The 21,996-nt window shown below is 43.1% G+C and overlaps 1 long non-coding RNA gene across 2 annotated transcripts; it reads right to left on the bottom strand.

Annotated features, from left to right (window-relative positions):
• Positions 1 to 17,491: 17,491 nt before the first annotated feature.
• LOC140250709 (uncharacterized) lies at positions 17,492 to 21,017 on the bottom strand. 2 transcript variants are annotated; one of them, XR_011903244.1, is made up of 3 exons: positions 20,854 to 21,017; positions 20,414 to 20,584; positions 17,492 to 17,609 (listed from the first exon to the last, which is right to left on the bottom strand). It is a non-coding gene; the product is annotated as an uncharacterized lncRNA (long non-coding RNA). The 2 variants fall into 2 exon arrangements; XR_011903243.1 differs by lacking the exon at positions 17,492 to 17,609 and adding an exon at positions 18,981 to 19,297.
• Positions 21,018 to 21,996: the final 979 nt, after the last annotated feature.

Here is a 21,996-nt window from a genome sequence, read left to right as displayed (position 1 = left end):
CTGCCACACACAAGGTCTTTAGCCTTTCATGCACATCATAACTTCAGTCTAAATTTAAAGGAACAGGGAAAGCAATAGAGCAAACCTACCCAGATGTTGTACGGTCTGTGCAATTGTAAATTTAAAAGTACCAGCTTTCCATCCAGATTTTAATGCACCAGAAACAATATGAAAATTCCAAGCCACACCAGATTATTGAAATGTCTGGCCATTTTGAAATGAATTTTGGAACAGATGTACAGAGGTAGGCAATAAAGCTGTGATAATAAGGAACATTTCTACATCATCTCACAAAAGTACTAATCTATAATGAGGACCAAAACTATTCATGGGAGAGGGTGTTTTTCATTATTTTTTTCTCAGCTTTAGTTTGAGTATTCTAGTTCCTTCACTCAGTTGTTGGGTTTTGTTATTGTTGTAAAGCATTTGGTAGCTATCTGACATTATCACTCCTAACCCACAACACAGGCAAGCGACTACATAACTTCATTTCTTCCTCTCCTTTATAGAAAGGAAATGGCACAGAAGGAAAGCAGCCTAGATAATTTAACGTGCTTTGTCTTATTGTACTACCAAACCTGCATCTTTCAAGAGTAGCTACCAACTTTAGACGTCTCCATTTGGGGTTCTCAATTCCAGACATCACAAAGAGGCTTTAATGTAAAGTTAATGCCGCATGCGTGCACCATAGAACAAATGGCCAGCCAAGCTGTGCATCCCAAACCTGCAAACCTCAGATGTCTGGAGATTTTCGGTGCTAACACAGAAAAGTATCCCATAGGAAATAAACAGCAATAGCTGTGTTTGGATAAGACAGCCATGCGGTTGGAAAGGTTAGAAAGAGCAGACAAGCCCTAAACTCCAAACAGCTTCTGCGGGTCAGCTGAGAGTAGAGGTGCTGCTTGCATTCTGTTTGGCTCCCAGGTGACCTGTAAAAGGTCTAATGTGCCTGAATGCTTGTATAATGTTCCTAATAGAGCCCGATAAATTACTTTGTCTAGTAAAAGATATCATCACTTCCAACAACCCTCATCACGGTGACACAAAGCAGATTAGTCAGGCAAGTTGGGTGCTGTGCCGGATTAGGCTGCATACCAAAGGCTTGAGTTTAGACATATTACTCACTACATTTTTTCAGGCTATCTGTTCAGTTCATCCGGTTACGAAGAAAAAAAAAAAAAAGAAAAAAAAGAAAGGAAAAAACAAAGGCACAGACTCATTAAATCAGGTCACTGCTAATTTCAAGGTTGCTAGATTTAAGTCCTTTTTTCTTGTCAGGGATGTGAAATTTTAGTCCGGATCTCAATGTCCCTGAGCTGCACAGTGGTTCAGAGTCATCTCCCTTTCCCACAGCCTCCAAGTCTGCCAAACCTTGACAGCTTGAAAGCAATTCTCAGGCTGTTTAGGCAAAGCCGCCAGCCTCCAAATCACTGCTTCCCACCTAAAGAAGTTGCTTTTCCTTGGAAATTTCCCATCCTAGCTCTGGCTGGGCCCAAACCTACAAATACTTATGAAACAGGACAGGAACAGAACAGGTAATTTTGCTTTGGTATGCACCTGCTCATTTACTCCAACCCCACCCAATGACAGGGGTTTTAGATGTTTTCTTGACTTTGTTTTTGCTTCAGGTGTGTGTATAACACTCCCTGTGTGTGTCACAGAGGGTGGGAGAATGTCACGGAACAAGTTTGCTGGTTTTTTAACCCAAAGAAAGGCTTCACTTCGCATGCTCCTTCACACCCACGTACATCTCCAAGATAGCACAAATTTCTACTTGGACAAGTATTTCAGTCATACTGAGAGGATGGAAAGGTTAAAAAGTCATGACAAATAAAGATTGCCAAGCAGAAATCTTCATCTGACTTGTGCAATTTAATGAGCAGAGAAAGAGGAGAGGATGTGCCAAGGAAGTCTGCCGATATCCCAGCCACCTTGGCTGGAACTCCAGTGTGGAACTCCAGTGTCCCACCACAGCACTGTAACCAGAAGTACAAATGCTATGATCAAGTATAACACAACAGTTTGGAAAAATAGCAGCTATTCCTACTTGAACTTGTAACTGGAAAGCTGGACAACATATTACGAGGTTCAGATAGAATCACAGAATGGCCTGGGTTGAAAAGGAGCAGAATGACCATTTAGTTTCAACCTCCTGCTATGTGCAGGGTGACCAACTGTCAGACCAGGATGCCCAGAGCCACATGCAGCCTGGCCCTGAATGCCTGCAGGGATGGGGCATCCACAACCTCCTTGGGAAACCCATTCCAGTGCGTCACCACCCTGTATGAAAAACTTCCTCCTAATATCTTACCTAAACCTCCTCTGTCTTAATTTAAAACCACTCCCCCTTATCCTATCATTATCCACCCTCACAAACAGCTGTTCCCCTTCTTGTTTATACTCTCCCTTCAAGTACTGGAAGGTCACAATAGGTCTCCCCAGAGCCTTCTCTTTTCCAGGCTAAACAAGCCCAGTTCCCTCAGCCTTTCCTCATAGGAGAGATGTTCCAGCCCTCTTTGTGGCCCTCCTGTGGACCTGCTCTAAGAGCTCCAGATTCTTCTTTTACTGGGGACCCCAGGTCAGGCTCTATTCTCTGTGATTCACCTCCCCCTTTGTAAAATAAATACTCCTCTCCTTCAGTCTACTTCTTGAATTATATGCATTTACCGGATCAAAATCCACAGAGTTCAGTCTTATCCAGAACTTTGAAGAATTATGTAAAAGCAACTACTATCATTACTTGGACACACAGAGATATGCGAGCAAGCACAGCGAACCACTGAATGATTGCTCCAAACTCCCCCACCATTTCCAAAACACAGAAGAATGTTTTCATCTAGAGGGTCTTCCCAACCAGTATAATGTTTGCCCATCCATTAGACATAAAAATCATGATAATTTGTGAGTAGGTAAGCAGAGTATTTCCAAAGACAGTGAAAGTTTGGGCTATTTACTAGTTTTTAAGATGTTTCAATGTGTCAAATGAAGGAAACTAAATTACGATTTTATTTATCACAGCTGTGAACCATATGCTTTCCCCAGCCTTTTCTTTCCAAACACTACGTTGCATTTCCTGGGTGTGCACCAATGGAGAGATCTGACTGGAATGGTGGTTGTTGTCAGAGGGGAACGATCTAACTGTGGAGCCCTCTGCCCAGCCTAGACAGCCTTTGGGTTGTATGTAGAGAAAGCAGCAGCAGAAGGGAAGCAATGGGGAAACAAGAGGCTCTGAAACAGGGCTATAGCTGTGCTTGATGCAGCAGTCACTATATCTTTGACCACTACCTGTTTTCCACACAGTAAAATACATAATAATAATAATACTGCAAGCATCACACAAATAATGACCCCTCAATCTCCTGGAACACCAAGCTGAATGCACAGCATGCAAATTCACATTTCCAGCTCCTTGGCCATGTCATCTTCCAGGACAGTACCTATCCCACCCAGCACAAGGAGCATGCATTTATACATAGGGATGTTATTTCAGTCAGTCCATTATGAAGTATGAGAATACTTTGCTCAACACATACTAAAATAAACCTTTTTGATTGAAACTGTTTACCAATTCAGCGTAGATTTGAAACAAAGTAAAAAAAGAAAAAGGATTTGACAAGAGAAAATACTGCCAAGTTCGGGTCCAAAGTCCTCTTTTCAGCTTAATAATATAATTGGCAACAAAGCTTCACAGAAAACAGTGCTGTGTCTAGAAATCAGGTTTTGTCAAAAAAGCTAGTTATACAAGAACATTATTATTGTTTGTCCCAAGCACAATTTGCAACAGGAACCAGAGTCCACTCTGCTTGTGGCTTTTACTGGCTTCTAGAATAAAATGAGTGTAGTGGCTACCAACAGAGCTGATGTCCCTGGATGTGTCCCTAGATGTACTCCCATCCCTCTGCAATGGCTGAAGGATCTGGCTGTACACCAGCAATGCCATTCATGCTTACCTGGAGGGATGAAGCCCTGATCCTCACTACTCAACAGGATCCTAGAAATATTGGAATCAAAACAATTCAAAGCAGTGACTGCAGCAGTAGCATAAGTATCAATTTGGGCAACTGGTGCCTCTGGGTATTACTCCAGGCACTGCACTGATTGCTTTCAAACCTCCCCCAACCAGCCTGCAAGACTGTAGTGACTACATTCATTTGATTATGACAAATATTCCTTGAACTTGTTCCTACTGATGGCCAGTAACAGAAATCTCACAGCTTTACTAGGGGATCTATTCTAGTTCATTGCTACCAGGACATTTGGAGACCTTTTCCAAGCATCTAACCTGGAACTTCCCTGCTACGATTGTGGCCTCTGATGCAAACTTGTAACAAAGGGTATTAATTCGCTCAAAAGTTTCCAGTGCACTGGAAGGTATGTAGGTGGGACAGCAGATAGCATCTCCTCAAAGAGACCTTTATTCTGTTAGATTCCTCCCCACAAGCCATGCTTTGCAGACTTGATTATTCTTTGTGTTATCCTCCAAACTTTTTCCAGCTGACCCAGGTTCTTTGAAGACCAAGAGTAAAACTAACAGAGAGCTTATTGCTGCTGAGTAGCATGTACGGTGTCTCAAGAAGTAGATCCATAATGAATTCCTTGTTCAAGGGCTGCCTTTCTTTACAATGCTATCATCCTTTAGTTGTTCCCTTTGCATTCAGCTGGTGATCAGCTGTAATTCACCAAAACTTATCTGAAGTGCTGTTACCTGCCCATTAGTTACACATCCCATGCTCATGAAGTTGATTACTTCTGAGGTTAGCCCCCTGTCTTTTTCTCAGTTCTATTTCGTTGGGGCTTTTATGTCTAGGCTGTGTTTTTGTTGCGTTTCTTTTTTTTACCCATTCCTCCATTTGCATATGCCCTTCTAAATTCCTGATCCTGTCCTCCACTATATTTGCAGTCCCTTCCAGCTTTGCGTTGTCTGCAGATTTAATAAGCATGCTCTCTACTGCACTGTGCAAGTCATTAATGAGAGCACCGAACAGAGCTGGAAGCAGGACAGATAGCAGTGGAATATTACACATCACATCCTTCCAATTGGATAGGGGAATGCTGATAACAACACTCTGGATACAATTAACCATCTAGTTTTGCACTCATAGGAGCCTCATCTGGTTTAATCTCTTTTCCTTTCCCCACTTAAAGTGCACACATTCCATTTACCCTTCTCTACCCCACTCTCAGTGGATTCTCAGAGAAGTTAATAGCTCAGGAATGGCTTCAAGAGCTGCAATTCAGCCTCTACAAGGGAATGACTGTTCTATCTAGGACTTTTTCTGCTCCTGCTGCAGGTTGAGATCTAATATTTCCACAGATGCTACATCCAATTTATTCATTATTGTTTACTTTGAATATGTGTGAGTTTTCAGAAACATCAGGGAATGTAGCTGTGCATCCAGCACATAAGCCCTGCAGTTTAAGACCAAACTTGAGACCCCGCCTATACCTCGTGGCCTGACTTGAAACTAGACCTCCTATTGCTGAAACAAAAGGTCAGATGTACCCCAAATCCAAGCCTCCAAGAACAACTTCAAGAATGCCATTTCATGGACAACAATCCAGGTTAGGGATACTCACAAGGTTTTTGTCCTCAGCCCTGATGCCTAAGCCCAAAATATGGGGTGTTGCAGAAGTACCGTATTTTTTTCACCTGCAATGGCTTCCCAGAAATCACTAGTATGAGTTACCATGAGAGCTAAGCCCTTCCGTCTCTCTGGAGACAGCCAAGAAAGGTAATCCAAATTCATTTTAAAGCAGGATTAGTTAAGTCAGCTAATTAGCTAATCATATCTCCGTGAGGAAACATTTACCAAGAGCTAAGGTGGATTGAATCAAAGCCCAGCAAAATTCAGACAACTTTCATTCTGCGCAAGGGTGTCTACGCAGCTTATATACTCTGTAAATTTGCACCTCATTCAGATGAACTTCCTTAGTGTCCCTTTGGGGGCAAACTAACACAGAAAGGAGCAAGCATCACAGATTTGGTTTTATTTTTTTAAAAAATGAATAGCTTGATGATTCAGGCTTGGACTGAAATCTGTTTCCTATGTATTACTTAATCAGATAGTTTCATTTGGGCAAGCAGGGAGCCAAAAGTAGAGCTGTGCAAAGTGCTGGGACTGCAGATAGAGTGGAGCTCCAGAATCCTTACAGGCCTGAGAGGACTGCAGAACCCTACGAGGTTTCAGGGCAACATGATGATGCTGGCAAACCCTGCCTGAAACATGGCTTTGCACTCAAATCTGGAATCAAATAAGGCAAGAAAGAAAGAGCCAAGCTACTTCTGCAGCACTTGCACAGCAAAGTAAAAAGAGAGGTTGGGTCTGAATATGTTTACTATGAGAAAAGGACAACTCGCTACTAATTCTTCCCCCATCCCTGCAGCATTTTGTATAACTGGTGAAGAGGAACTGACCTTTTGGAAGTAATTGGAGAAAGATATTTTTGAACTTATACCTAAAAACAGATTCAGCATAAACAGGCAAAGATGGAACTGCCTTACCCACCAAGCTAGACAGATAGGGTTTTGTTGCAACCAAAAAAGGAATTTTTCATGTTTTTATGGCCCTCAGTGCATTGCAAAAGTTTGTACCAAGTTCTCTGGCATCTCATTGCATGTCAGGGAAAGGATCACTTACAAATGACACTGGAAAACTGCCATTTCATACAGGACACATAGGGAGTGGAAGGTCTGCATTTCCCCATAGATTCTTCATGCCCTTTTCTCAAACAAAACCCATTTTTATGGGTAACTTCTGAACAGACACAGAAGACTTTCTGCCAACTTCTCTGGATAACCACAAATCCTAGCACCTTCTGTAGGCACCGTTCTGTGCTACCACGGCTCATTCCCAGGCAGGCTCAGACAAGCTCTACTCTAGAGATACTCTAAGAGCTGCACATCCCAAGATGAAATGGTTTGAGGCCCACTGATAGGCTGCTTTGGCATCTCCTCACCTTCCCACTGTGGGAGGTGCTGTGGCAGTCTCCTCAGATGGATATAACCACTGCTCCTTGGGACTGAGTGATACTCATCAAACTACCCATTCCATCTGATCCAGGAAGGCAAGCAATAGCTTGACACATAGAACCAGAAATCACCAGAAGCACCAGATAGGAAAGGCCACTGGAAAGGAGATCTCAATGAAGCATTTTTAGGGTCTCGAAGTTCTTAGACTTATAGACTTAGGGGATCTGACTTCATTTTTCTGCACTAGCCCCAAAAGTGAAAATGATCTGCCAAGCACGCAAAACATTTTCTTTTCATTTTTGTAATTCCTTAAATGAATGCATGTCTTTTGTAAGAGTTATTTTTTTCCCAGGCATTTAGAAATATGCTTTTTAAAATGTATTTCTTCTTCTTGAGAAGACAGTCGAGCAACACGTGAGATGTTAAACATGGATATACAAAGAGATGGTTCCAGAGGAATCACTGAATGGAAATGCTGTCTCTCTGCTCAGCTCATATGGGTGTTTATCATTTGATCAATCCATGGGGATGCCAGTACCTCCTTCCTGATGGAGGCACTTCTGCCTAACAGAGAGGTGTGATTGTCTCGTGACACAGATCTGTTCAACAGCCCTCCCACTGCATCAGCTTTCTTACAACCACTGAAGCACTTGGATGGTTTTGCTTTCTCATGTCTGAGTACAGCAGAACAGCTCCGTGAACGTCTTGAGAATGAGGAGTGCTATTTATCCAAACAAATCTTCTGGTGCCTTATTGCACCTTGTCTGTATTATTTCACTTCATTTAATGCATAAAAATACAGAATTTATTTCTTGGCCAACAATTCAAGGAACCAGTTGCAAATAAAATATGCTTCAATTTGAGAGATTCTTTCATGCAGAAACTCTTTAGAAGTGCATGTACACACGTAAGTCTCAGGGAAACCCCTTCTCTTTCTTCTGAGAAGTCTCCCTACAGCCATCAATTCAGCAGTCCCAGCTGAAATAAGAAGGCACACACAGGTGGGGTGCTTCCTTTGCCAGGGGGTGAATCCAAAACTGCTCTCAAATGTGGCTCTGGGAACACCACTTCTGTGCTCTCCTGGGGGCATGAGACCTCACCTGCACACCAAACCTGCAAGCAGCGTGTAACCAGGCTCACTGGTCTCAGGTCTCACACTGCCTGATGTTGAAGTGACAGAGACATAAGCATCAAGCACGATGTCCAGAAGAAGCACTTCCAGAAGGTCAGCAGTGAGAATGAGGAGGAGGTATCTTTAACGGTGGTGGCGTGGTGCTCAGTAGGGACTTGCCAACCTCACTGATAGGGGATGCAACTCCCACTGACTCCAAGCCTGTGCTCCTTGTAGCAGACATCGACCACCACACAGGTTTCTAACACATTCTCAGGAGTAATAGCATGGCTGCGCCAACTTCACAATTTGAAGCAAAAATGGTAAAAAATTGGAGAAGGCTTCACCAAATTTGAAACCTGCTCACCAGCATAGCATCATAGAATGGTTTGAGTTGGAAGGGACCTTTAAGACCATCTAGTTCCAACCCCCTGCTATAAGCAGGGACACCTTCCTCTACAACAGGTTGCTCACAGCCCCGTCCTTGAATGCTTCAAGGGAAGGGGCATCCATAACCTCACTGGGCAACCTGTTCCAGCATCTTACCACCCTCACAGTAAAGAATTGCTTCCTAATATCTAGGGAGAATCAACCCTCTTCCAGCACGAGTCTGGACATGCTGTTTTGCAAGTAAGCCCACTGACCAGATACTACATGAAATAGCAAAAAGATGCCTGTATGTAGAGAAAACCAGCTGAAAACTAAGAAACAAGCTGAACTGAGGAACAAGTGGCTTTAGGGAGCCAACATGGGCACAGTCTCCAACCACTGAGTGCACGTGTCGGAGCGCCGGCTGTTATTCTGTCCTCAGTAGCGCTCATTTATCCAGGAACGAATATGAGATTTCTAAGCTGGATTTGTGAATTCCTGCGGAGGCTTTGATTCAGCCCCCGACATGCTGCGGGGAGGCATAACTGGAGTCAAGGGCTGACTGCTACGCTCGGAGCTTAATCTGCTCTGAAAAACACTACGAAAAGGAGAGACTTTTCACACAAAAAGAAGCACGCAAAAGGGTGAGAGCAGCAGAAGACACCAAAGCGTACCTTGTGGGTGTGTGGGAGACTTCTCTGTGTCAGAGGCAGGGCTGGTGGGAGCCCTCATTTATGCACGCAGCTAATTACCCGGGGTCCTCTTATCAAGCAAATGGACTGGGATGATACGCCAATAATGGGAGGAAGGATCTAATTGAGGCATACCAGGGGGTAACACCGATCTTCTTGTTAAACTAAATTTGTTAATCTAGTGTATATGAGAAAAGGGCAAATGGGAGGGAAAATTCCTCCTTGTTAAACATTTACCAAATGTTGGGTTATTTGAGCCCTGGGGAGAAGTAAATGTATTCACTACTTAAAGGCTGGAGCATTTGGTCTTCTCAGTTGGAATTTATCCCTGATTTGAAAGGAACATTTTTTCCCACTTGGAAAGGTTAGCAGCCTTTGTCTGTGCGAGTGATTTAATATAATGGACCATGATTATTGTTGGATTATTATAATGGCACATTGGCACGGTCATAGTTAAAGTTTTGGCAGAGTTTGTCTCATAAACTGCTATTTTACAACTCGGCTGTAAAAGTTTACTTCGGTCTGAAACTTGAGATACAAGATCTCAGTCCAGAAGGAGTCTTTTTTTTTTACTTTTTCAAGCCAAATTAAAAGAAAAAAAAAATAAAAAAGCTTAAAAATTCTCCTGGCTAATGTTGAAGTTATGCAAGTATTAAATAGGAATTGAAATCTACTGGCTGAAGACACTTGACAGCATTCTCTTGCTCCCGAATGTCTTTGAGTTAGATCAAAATATTTCAGGCTCTTGTGGAGAAACATGGCTTTCTCACTTTTGGGACTTTCAAGAAAAATGTGGAATAGTAAAACAGCTGGGGTATTAAACATTGAAAAATGAAGAGAGGGAATGCCACAAGCGCTTTCTTCAATAGGATTACCAGCGTGTATTTCTTATTAAGCTTATGATTGTGTTGGTTTTTATTATTGTTATTTTGCATATGTAAATACATTTGTTTTAAATCAGTATCACAAAGATTTTTGCAATATACTGGTATATTGAGTAAAAATTCATCTCGTTTTAAAAGCCCCTCTGGCCATTATAGAGTAAGATTATAGGACAAATCAAGTCCAACACATTATCATCTGCACAAAGCCACCGAGTTCTGTCCAGATTCATTGGCTCTTAAAGGCACAGTAGCCAAGTGACCACATTGTTTCTTGTTTCTGCTTCCCTGAAGAGCACTAAAGGAATTCAAATAGCAGACTACCAAACAACTGCTTACTGGTACTGTAATCGGGCCACCTGGTGCCAAAGCCATTGCAGATGGCAAATACAGCACAAATCCTAGAAAAAAAAGGGCTGATGGAAATACAGGGCAGGAAGAAATTTCTGGACCCAACTATAATAGAGAATTATTCAGGATGAGGATAAATGCAATAAGCTGAAGAAGAGCCATCATAAGTTTTGAAGAGGAAAATTTGTTGGGAGTGCTTGAAGGAGTCTGTGTATGTAAAGGTGATACAAGGAACACAAAGAACTTGGATTCCCCAGGAGTTCATAGAATCATAGTATCATTTGAGTTGGACCCTTAAAGGCCATCTGGTCCAACTGCCCTGTACTGAACAGGGACACCTACAGCTCTGTCAGTGCTCAAAGCCCCATCCAGCCTGACCTTGAATGTCTCCAAGGACATTCTGTGCCAGTACCTCACTGCCCATATCATAAAACAATCCTCCTTATATCCTGTCTAAATCTTCCCCCCTTCCAGTTTGAAACTTCTCAAAGTCCCTCAGCAAAAGCTCTTACAGAAGCAAGAGAGGTGACAGGACAAGGGGAAATGGCCTCATGCTGCACCAGGGTAAGTTTAGGTTGGATATCAGGAAAAACTTCCTTACAGAAAGGGTCATTTGTGTCATTCAAGACAAACCGTATGGGTAAGGACCTTTGATTTTAGGGTAGAGATACAGGAAACACTACTGGCAGAGCTCTGCAAAGCCAGAAGCAGCAGAGAAGAAGGGTATAAAGATTAACTCTTCATCACTGCTCACTGCAAGAACTGGGGCAGGTGAAAAAACTGGGGGAAGCCCCTGTGTCATCCTTCACAGCAAAGGAGCAGTACAAAGGGAGCCAGGTGCACAAATAGTTTCTAAAAGGGATCAGGAAATACACAGAGGAAAGTCTGTTGCTGGGTCAGACAACTCAGCTGTTGCCCTCCAATCTGCCCAGACTGCCACTTTACAGGTAGGACAGGTCTTCTCCCATTTCACCTCTGCCTCCCCAGAATGTCTGGCTGTTCACCCCCTCTCTCCTGCCCACTGCTCGCTCTCTGCCTCACTTCTATACCCCAAGCAGACAATGCTGCCTGTTGGCGCATCCCTGCCTGCATTACTTCTGCCATCAGCCCCCGTCCCCAGCAGAAATTACCAGCTCTGAGCATGGATCTACTAAAACACTTTCCTAGAGCATCCAGCACCGCAGAATGTTACTGTTCTGGCACAGGTTCAAGTTTCCAGACTCGTAATGTGTAGGCTGTTTCAGCCTGATGCTTTGAGGTTAACCTCCCTGTTTTGCTCAAAGCCACTCTTGCAATATTGAGACATTTATACAACGTGGAGCTGATGCAAACAGATGTGGCTCAGGAGACCCAGAATCAGGGATCTGTGGGCACCTTCTGAGAGTGCTCAGAGCTGTGGGATTTTTTCCCTTTTGCCATACAGTGGGGAAAATGCTGTCTGCTCACTGGTGAGAACTCACCCATCCAGCTAGGCAGGCAGCAATGTGCTCCGTTAAGAAAGAGCCTTTACAGAGAAGTCTAAGCAGCTGAACCCCACAGCCCACACTCCTGTTGCACAGAAGAGTGGGTGAAAGTCTCCTCGCTCTGCTTAACCCGCTCTTCCCTGCAATACATTTGATAAGAACACACGTAATAGGAGCAGCACATTGCTGGTGTCATCCAGAAGCAACCCACAAGGCAATGGCCAAGAGTCTGCTGGCCACTGGGACACAGCCCTCTGCGCACACATTCCAACAAAGGTTGGAACAAGCTCTAGATGAAAGCAAATCTGCTATCTACCATGAGACAGCATGTTTCATAGGATAAAAGGCATTAACGGCAGCCTATAACTTCTAATATTGAGTTAAATTAATTTTTCATTTTTTAATCCTGCTCGCAGCGCAGTTTGTAACATTCCAAGTCATATTTATCTTTTGTGTATTAAAATACTATGCCCTTCTATAAATAGCTACAGGTTTCTTGGCAGTGGTGCTGCGATGGTGGATTAATTAAACTGGAAAGCACAGAGTATGAGGACTAGATTTATATAATGAAAACAATATATCTGCTAACATGGGAGAAATGCTGACACTGTAATAATGCTGATATTAATATTTAGTGCAGAAATCTCAGAGCACATTACTAAGAAAATGTGGTGGGCAGAGGAATTACCAGAAAGCAGGAGCTGCCAGGACAAAACAGAACTGTTGCATCGCTGCTAAAGCCATGAGTGTTACTCCTACTCAGAAAGATTCACGGGTATCTTGTACATAGGTTGATCCAAAATTAATGCCTCCTATTTATTTCCAAGTTAACTGCAATCAATATAAAAAGCATGATAATGCTGTTTGATAGAGCAAGTTCTCAGTTACAAAACTGTTTTTCAATACAGTCTCCACCATGAGCTGTGCATTTCCACCAGAGATGAATGAGAGCCTGCAAGCTGCACTCATAAAAACATGCATCAGAGGAGGTGACCCATTGTCACCACTGCTGAAACATACTACCCATTGCCTCACTATGTTCACATCCACTGTTTGGTCTTCATAAACATTCAGCAAGCATTGATGAATGGCAATACGTGCTATTGTTTCCACACAGAATGATTCAGTTCTGCAACTTTGATTCACACACGCTTCTGTATCAGACCAGGTTGTGTCAGAGTGCCCCTCTGCTGCCCTCTGTCACACAGCAACATGTGTAGCATTATATGGGTGAGAAGGTTCAGCCTTTACTGTCACCCTCATCTGCTTCTGACATTGCTGGCCAACATAGTGAAGTAGGGGGCATTATTTTCAGAGCAGCCCTTGTATTTTAAGTCCCAGCACCTGCAAAGAACTGTCCACTGATCTCCATGTAAACCCCAGAGCAGCTGCAGGAATGTTTGGATGTCTGCTGGATTGCATCCCTAGACAAAACCACACCACGCTGGGGTCAAATGTGCACTAGAGAAACTAATGAGAAAAATATATATGAAAATAAAATCCCCTCTTTTGGTAGACCAGGTAACTCATATGAACAACGTGCTATAACGTTGCATGGTAGCATAGCTCTACTGACTGCAAAATTACTGTTACAGTGTGGAGGATGAACAACCAAATACGACATCATACAACCTGCTTTGACCTCATGCATCTCTTGCAGGATTTTGTAGAAAGCCTCAGGTAGAAAACTGCCTTCAAAGCTCTTACTAAAACCAACCAACCAAGAACCAGAGAAAGCAGCAAAACAGAAAGACAAGGACACTGGAACGCACTCAAACTTTACTACACTTGTAAAATGAAAGGCACCGAATAACCTCCACTTCGCACCTCTTGCATTTTAAGTCCTGCCTCATCCCATGGTGTTGCACATGATGGGAACGAACAAACAACAAAAAAACAACCAAGTTATTTAATAAAATCATAGAATAAAGAGTAAGAGCAAAGATATATACGCATGTCAGCGGTCCAAATAAATTAGGGTCATTTACATTAGTAGATGTAGACAATTTTTACATTTATTGTAATATTTTCCACATAACTATTCTATCCAGTGACATTTGTGCTCGTATATTAAATATATGTGACAGTATGCAATGTATTGCTAAATATTTGACCATTGCTAAATGCTGCAGTGGTTTGAATACATTTACAAACTGTCAAATATTTTAGACTTTCAAGTGATGTATTTTAGAACTGAAGAAAATGAAGATAACTTACAGAGGAAGGGAAAGATTCTCTTCTTGGATGCTAATAAGCAAGCCCAGTCTCCCTGCAGGTCTGGGAATAGCAGAGCACATCTTTAGTCCCCTTGGAGTTAGGACTAACAGAGGTGATAGATGTGTATAGGATCTACCCTGTCTGTTAAAATCAGTACGGAGCTTTCGGGAGTGTTATAACAGTTCTCAGCTAAGAGCCTGGCCAAATATCTTAAATCCCATCTCACATAGCATACGTGTTGACATGGGAAGAAGGACATGATATAAGGCAGTGACATTTGAGCTTTCAAGGCAATCTTTCTTCTGGCACTTGGCGTTATTATTTGTTTTTCTTTTAAATAAACAGGTTTAACCTGGAATTAGCACAGATTAAATTTATAGCAAGAACAGCAGAAGAAAGTACTCGGAAGACAGACTCTCTCCAGTTCCATTTACTTTAACCCAAGTCTTGAAACTTGTCCTTCTTCTCTTTCCCAACCCTCACCTTTCCAGATCAGCATCCCTTAAACCATGATCACTACACCCACCAGGCTCCTGCCTCATCTCCCAACCTCAATCCTTCACTCCCAGGCTTTCTGCCCAGAGCCCAGGCTCCTCAACAAGCCCATTCCAGGGCTCACTGCCTCTCTGTTCCTTCTCTCCCACCTTCCCTTGAGCTCAGGAAGCTTGGGTTTGGAGGAATAGAACCCAGCTGTTCTCCACCACCCAAACCTGATCCTGGGGCATTTTATTTTTGCACCCAGCACCTTTGAGGGCTACAGAAAAGAGGCTTCCCAGAATGAGATTACACCTCCACAAGCCCTGAGGAAAGGGGCATTATGAAGCTCAGCTTCCAACCCTTCCACCCCACAGCTCTTTCTCCAGGGAAGAGGCAAAGGCTCTTTGGACAGACAGCCTCACCCACTGCTAAAATCCAACTCCTTCCTGCTGAATATGCATGAGCTAAGTTTGTTAAAAGCCTGACAGCTTTGCAAACGTGGGTGGATTCTGACAGAAACTGCAAAAGGCATAGCCTTGAAACAAAAGGCCAATTCTCTGCCAGCTTTCAAGCCTCTGCTGCAAAGCATGGGAGCACCATGCAGTTATAAAGAAAAGATCACCAGAATGTTTTTGTGTGTTTTTATTTTGTTTTGTTGTTTTTCTTCTTTCTTTGTATTTACTTCATTATTATTTTTATTTTACTATTGCAAAACACTGTTCCAGCCTTCCCCTCCCCCTCAGCCTGATATTATGGGATTGCTTTGGCTGAGATCTCACAGCCTGGAGCAGCTAACCTGGTGCAAAAAGCACATCACCAAAATGGTTAAACCTCAGCAAAGAATCACACACCTGTAAACAGGGTCTCCTGAAGGTGCCCTGCTTACAAAATGCACATCCAGCCCTAATTTCTCAGAGCTCAGATCACACAGCATACTCTGTTTTTCATCCCTGTTCAGAATACTGCTGTCTGCAGGGTTCATCCCAGCAATGGAATGGAGACATATAGGGGAGGTGTAGGCTTGTGCCAGCATGGCAAGGTGCTACGCGGTTCTGTGGGGAAAGGCTTTTAATTAAAAACCAGTTCCAGAGAAAGGGATGAACTGAAACACTAAAACCATTGCATCTAGCTTTAGTTAATGGCTTATTCTAAACATTTGTCAGGTGCTTTGAGTCCAGGCTAGGTTCCAGGAACACTGAATAAACATAAATAAATATTCCCCTCTCCCTGCCCTGAATGGGCTATAAGCAAAGCCCTACAAGCTGCCTGCAGAGTTTAAGGAAGGAAACAGATGTAGGAAATTTTACAGGCATTCCCTCAGATTCGCTGCGCACACTGGACAAGCATTCAAAAAGCAAAGTGAGCTGTCAGGTGTGCAAAGCTTCTGTTCAGCGCCAAGATCTGGCCCAGCCTCTACGCTGCTGGAGATGTCATCCTGGTCCTTACCTCCTCCCAGAGCAGATGGCACCTGTCTGAGGGCACTGTGTGTCCCAGAAGGCAGCACAGCCAGCACAGCTCATCCATTTGTCATGAGCATCAGGAACTCCAGCTCCTGTCAAACCCAGTGGTGGCTGCAGCTGACAGGCCCTTGTGCTGCTCTGTGCCATCCTTTCCTCTTCTCTGCACGTGCAGAAGCCAGGCTGGCTCTCGTTGCAGTGCTGTACATACCCAGAGGATATAAGCACCCCTCAGTTCAGCTCTCTGCTCGTGAGTAGGAATTCTCAGCTTGTTCCAGGCAGCCACTGCCGCTTCTCAGTCCACACCAGGCTTTGTTGGGTGGTTCCAGATGAGAGAAATATGGTTCAGGCATTACAAAGTAGCTCAAACGACGCAAACAATTCTTGTTACAGTATATTACAGAGCTCTGCATATGGAAACAGGCTGGAAAGTCTCTGTCCATTGCCACCAAAGGAGAAGTAGCTGTCACTGCCACTCTCTGCTCCAGTTTTATAGGTTCTGGGCTCTACACTAAGCTCCCCAGCAAGTGTTCATCTCCACTGTGCTGAAAGAAGGCAGCCATGTTCCTAAAAAGCCTAAGGAATGCTTTGGTCTCCAGACTAAGGCTTGGGCCATTGGTATGCATATCTGTTCCAGCATCCCACCCAGATTCTTCCCTGGAAAGTCCATGCAGGGGACTTACTCTGCCACTTACTTCCTTCTGACAGAGCCCTTGCAGGGTATGAACACTAATTGAATTCCTTCTTTCAGGGAACGGTTTATGGTAGGACAACCAGAATCAAGGCTTTTGCTACAGGCTCAGTCCTGTTGGGATGTTAAAGACCCTTTTCTCACCTAGCGAACAGCCCCAGCTGAAAGCCCCCAAAGCCAAAATCCTATGACTACCTATGTGAGACGATTTCATCCACAAACCATTACATGTCAAACTAGTCTCACTACCAGGAAAGCTGCACCAGAGGGGCATTTCCTATCAGTAAGAAACAATCCTGCTATTAAAGAATCAATAGATAAGCATCCCTCTCTTTTTTAGACACCGGCTCAGTATTACAGAAAGGAAGGCTTCCTTTATACCCGTCTGGTTCAATTCCCCTTCCAACAAACATATGCGCACACACACCCCATCCTAGGAAGAGGAATGGTAATTATTTCCCCAGAGAACAATAATTTTGCAATAAATTTCAGAAGCAGCACGATTTGGCAAATTAAGCTGAGAGCCAAGGATACGAAACACAGTTGATTTCTTTGAAGCCTGTGGTATCAAAATTATTTCCTAAATCCCCTTAAACACTTTCACTTTGGAAGGATAAACACAGAGATATTCGTATAACTCATAGCCTGTGCTTTCTAAAGAGCAAGAACCTAAAGCTGACTGGAGAGCAGTGTCCAACCAGCTGGTAAGTCACACGTGCACAGCTCTGCCTGCCACGTGCTGGAATTCCACTTCATTCCGATGCACCATTGCTCATCAATAGGCTGATAATAGAAGTGCTATTGATAGCAGGCTCTGGCTCAAAGCAGCGGTATTTCTACTTTCATTGTTCACATTTGGCCTCTTCCACAAGAGAAACAGCCTTTTTCTGATCTTCTTGTTACTTAGCTGAAAGCAGAGACGCCATACTCCTACCAAAAAAAAATGGCTAAAAGCACAGTTTGCCTTACAAAAACAACAGTGTCCTGCCAACACACAGCCTGTCGGGAAGTTACAACTGCCGGAGCATTTCTGTGTGGCTGGGGGGTTCTGCTCAAATGCTTTTATTCATTTACTTTCCCTAAGACACGGGGAGGAACATATTAAGCTCCTAAAAAGATCCATCCCTCTTTAAGTTGTTCCTTCTTCTCTTCGCTAGGATAAATGCCATCTCAAAGACATCGATACCCATAAACGTGGCGGATTTATAGTGCTCTTCCAACAATAATATTAAACATATCCTCTAAACTTCTTTTTGGAAAGCTTTAGATTTCCCCCCTCCCCCCATTCAGAATCATTTAAGAGATGTTAAGTCACCTTCAAAGAATTTGCAACTCCTTTGAAGTACAGTACAAAAAAAAAAGAGACTTCAACATCTTCCGAACAGTTGCAGGTAACGTGTGATAATTTCTGAAGGCAGACACAGAAAGAGCTGTTTAATGCCAAGTTCCTACCTCCTACCCTGGAAATGTACTCTTACCGAAGTCAATTTTACAAGCATGCTTTTGTTAAGCTCCCTCCTTACACTCCAATGGCACTGAACATGGACAACAAGGATTCCTCCCCCCCTCCTCTTTGGATAACTTATACTTCATTTTTAAGAGAGAAGATGCTTCTACAATCAGCCAATCCCTTTGCAGCAGCACTTTGGCTTGCAGCAGTGCCTTGCTTTCCCCGCACAGAGCCAACACATATCTCCGCTGCCTCATTTCTTACTTACAGATTCAATTTGGTGTTGTTAAGCGGGAAGGCATCTTCATACTTGTCAAAGACTTTCCATTTTGTGACGATGTTGCCAGGGATTGTCAGTAGTAAGTCTCTAGGAACAAAATGTTCCTGAGCAGAATATATCACTCGCTCTTGGTCAATTAATAAAGTCTTTAAAAACAGCTCTTAAAAGACTTCAAATTTTAGCTCGCTCCCAACTCCCTTAACATGCAGGTGGCAGATTGATACTATTGCCCAACCGCCTGAAAAGAATTATTTCGAGCAAATGAGAAAGTATTTCTGTTCTTTAAAGTTCAGAGAGCAGAAGTTTTGCATAATTAAAATGTTTCCCGATTCTTACTAGCAGTCCAAAGGTTAAATACTTCTCCTTGCTAGTATACGCCACATAATTGAGAGGAAGCAAGTGAGTTTATTCTCTGAAAGGCCATGAAAAAAAAAAGAAGAAAAAAACAGAAGTTTATTTGTGCTTGCAAATCCTTTCAGGTCTAAAGAACCAGTGAGATAATAAATTGTTTTTGTTGAAAACAGGAAGTTTGGCAAAGATGCAAAAGGACAACTAAACTTTGGCTAGACAACCCAAAACACTGTGTTCTACTTTGAAAGCATTTCCAACAACAAAAAAGAGTGAAGTGCCTTGAATCCATAGAAAGCTAAAGGAACAGCAAAGGCATCTGGCAGCGGGAATTTGTTGCCAAACTTGTGGTTGTGTTGTGCTGGCTTACAGGCTGCTTTGCCAGTTTTCAGTAACTTGCATCAAGCGCAGCTGAAACCCACATTTCTAAAGCCTCGGATGGTGTCAGAGCTAGAGAAGCCTCAAGGAGTCTCCCTTCCTCTTCTCATCTGGTCAGTACCAAAGGGATAAATAAATAAGCATCGCCGCAGCAGTCTGACTCTGAAAGGAAGGCAGCAAGTAACCCTTGACAATGTGTCCACAAAGTCTGATGCTGTGCAACCCATGCGATGCCATGTGGTGCCATCGGAGTTGTGCAGCATCCTTCCTGCTCTGTTATCAGACCACCAGGACCCTCTCCCAGGAGAAGGCATCACGATTTACAGGACACCTATTTTACAGGTGAAGTCACTTGACTTTGAAAAGAATGTATGCTTGTAATACAAGCGCTCTGGACACCACTGGAAATGTTAAGATGATTCAGTCTTTCCAAAGGATTTCGGATGGGTTATAAGATTAATGTGGTTTCATTCTGGGAAGAAACTGGTAATTATGCTTAAGGAAGGCTCTAGTACTATGCCCTTCTCGCTTTGTGGTACAATTTTGGCCTGGGTGAATAAGCTGCATCCCAGCAGCCACACAGTGCTCAGGTGCTGCTACATCCTAGGGCCCACCTCAGGAAGCTGCTCACACACTGCTGCCTGGTTTTGAGGGGAAAGATGTCAAACCACATGGATACAAGCTGTACCATGGCACTTGCCCAAAGGAATGGAGAACAAATCCCCAGGCACTTCATAATACTAACCAAGGCAATTAAGCAAAAGGTCCCTTCCACTGCTATGCCATGTGCATTAACATAAGGAAAAGTTAGATAGATGAACTCTACTGGACAGATCTGCCCACAATTACTATAAGAACATCCTCCCCAAAACCAGCTATTTATTTATTTATTTGTATCTCACTCCCTACCTTTATTATGAAAATGCATAACTCCAAACCACTTATTGCAGAAGTCCACTGGACTCTTTGGGTTAACCAAAGCACGAACCTGCCTTTGCTTTATGGTGTCCACTCTGGGACATCTGAAAAACATCAAGTTTAAAGAAAGCTGGAAGCCTGATGTTCCCAACCCCCTGAAAACCTAAGTGTGATATTTCATATTTAGCACCCAGATCCTCAATGCTTGCTCCTGGAGAGCAACAGTGACGACAACAGCAGCATCCACACCCTGCACTGCAATGATCTGTTGAAAACCAAGCACTTCACAAGGGAGGTGAAACATCAGCATTCCTGCTTTAGGAACTACGCAACCAGAAGATAAGAAATGAAGTCACCTACCAGGCCCATGGAGCTGAAGCAGCAGCAGAGCCAGAGTCCCTGTGCAGATCTCCAATACAAGCCCTTATGCGCTGGGCCACACCTTGAGCTTCAGTAGAGCAGGTAATATCACACTTGACTCTCTCACAGGACTGGTTGAACAGTAGTTAGGATCAGGAAGCACTTCAAAAGCTGTGGAATAATAATAAAAAAAAGAGCACCATATAAATGCAAAGCGTAATTATTATTCAACAGATATTGGAAAAATCACTGCAGTTTGTATTTGTTTTTCTGTATTTGTGGGATTTATGTTGTTTCAACACTCGAACAGATTTTGATAATGACACCATCTGTTAATTCTCACCCCTCACTAAATAAGAACAAGTGGCAGAATTCTTAGATTGTAGCTTTACAGATCCCAGCTTAACAAATCAGAGCCCAAGGTCAGCACGAGGGATTACCGGGAGTGGGACACAGCACCCAGCCAGCCAGCACTTCCAACCACAGCTCAGGGAAGAGCAGGGGATCAGCAGGAGCAACACAACTCCCACAGAACCCTCTGGAAAAAAGCTTTGGTAAGTGTTGTCCTCTGTCCTGTCCCCGCCATGTGAAGTTCACTACTTTACTAGCTACTCAGACTGGCAGCCAGCAGCAAGTGTTTCAGATTTGATTTATCTACATGATGGGATGGGCACCTGTGTGCAAGTTAAAGGCTTGTTGGTTACAACCAGCTTCAGGTGTGTCTGCATGAGGCAACTGTCTCCCTAGCTAGATGACTCCTTAAATCAACAGTGCTAGGTTAGGGTCCAAGATGGTGTAATTTATGACTATTTCATACCCAGAGCACATGAATTGTCTATGGAAAAAAAAAAAAAAGAAAGAAAAAAAAAGCCTGTTGAGCAAGAGGACCATAAGTATGTATTACTACTACATATTTTAGTAAGATATAAGCTTACAATCGATTAGTAGGTTTATCTCTCCTATTTGCCATAAATATCGATATCTCTACTCTGCTCTTAAGATATTCTCTTCCTTGCTCTCTGTGAAGGTTATATGAGTGTATATTTGTTTCAAATACATGCAGAAAGGTTATTATGCCACACGCAGGGCACACTCTGAAAACAGATGGCTCCTGCTCCCTGGACAACTTTTTGTATAGGATGTTGGACATCCCTTAGTTTCTGTGAGCCTTTTAACCCTCTCTTCCTGAATTCATCTTGAACATGTCATTCTTTTCTTGGGTACTGAATCAAATTTGATTCAATTGAAATCTAATTCACGTAGCTATTTTATTAAAAGAACGGACTTCTACCACAAGTTGTAATACAAGGATACCTCACGATACAAGGCAACAGGGAGTCTATGTATGTTATTTATGAATGTTTGGGACACGTTAACAAAATATCAGCCCTCCACGCTGCTGATTATGCAAGTCAGTGCTGCTTCTTATACACTTACTTACTTGCCAAGCAATACCCTTGGTGGAGCTCGCCATATTAAACTTGTTTGGTATTTGTCATCACTGTAACACCCAAGTACCTTATGTCCAGGAATGAAATAGGTTTCCTACCTGCCATTAACACAATTTCCCAGTGCCTTTTAAG

The sequence above is a fragment of the Excalfactoria chinensis genome, chromosome 3 (assembly GCF_039878825.1).
Source record: "Excalfactoria chinensis isolate bCotChi1 chromosome 3, bCotChi1.hap2, whole genome shotgun sequence".
Lineage (NCBI taxonomy): Eukaryota > Metazoa > Chordata > Aves > Galliformes > Phasianidae > Excalfactoria > Excalfactoria chinensis.
This window is presented reverse-complemented; position numbering and strand designations above follow the sequence as displayed.